Source organism: Penaeus monodon, chromosome 34, assembly GCF_015228065.2.
Source record: "Penaeus monodon isolate SGIC_2016 chromosome 34, NSTDA_Pmon_1, whole genome shotgun sequence".
NCBI classification, from domain to species: domain Eukaryota; kingdom Metazoa; phylum Arthropoda; class Malacostraca; order Decapoda; family Penaeidae; genus Penaeus; species Penaeus monodon.
The window spans coordinates 8,095,787-8,096,380 of record NC_051419.1 but is presented as its reverse complement, the minus strand read 5'-3'; positions in this window follow the sequence as shown (position 1 = coordinate 8,096,380).

The following is a 594-nucleotide window of genomic DNA, read 5'->3' as shown; positions in this document are numbered from 1 at the left end:
CCACGTCAGTACTATGGTGTGTTTTTGTAAAACAACACTAATAGTGTGGGAAAAAGATTTACGTCGATATTTATCCCTTTTTCCTTCTTCCTCCTTTTCTTCATTTGTTATATCAATGCTAAAAAATTCTTTGATTGATAGCACGTGTTCTGGGCGGCAATAAAGTGTCAAGCCTTACATATCATTTGATACCAGCTTCTATAAATAAATTCAATGAAAAGTCTAATACGTGTTTCATTTATCAAAATCTTTCATGAGACAGAAACTAAGATCTTAATAAAAATATATATATATTTTGTTGTATTATTTCTCTTATATGCCAAGAACCGTTCCCTATCTTTTGTATCATTTTTTACGTAAATGTGATACAGTCTCATGTGCTTTCAGACACATAGCCAAACACACACGTAAATACACTCTCGCGAAGCCACACACACGTAAATACACTCTCGCGAAGCCACACCCACGTGAAGTTTATTATTACAATAATGGTCATTCATGAGCCAATAGATAGTTAGTTGATCTCACCAAACCATGGCTATTCAAAGTAAAAGGTCTTATACTAGTTTCATAATGTTGCTATCAATCTTATGC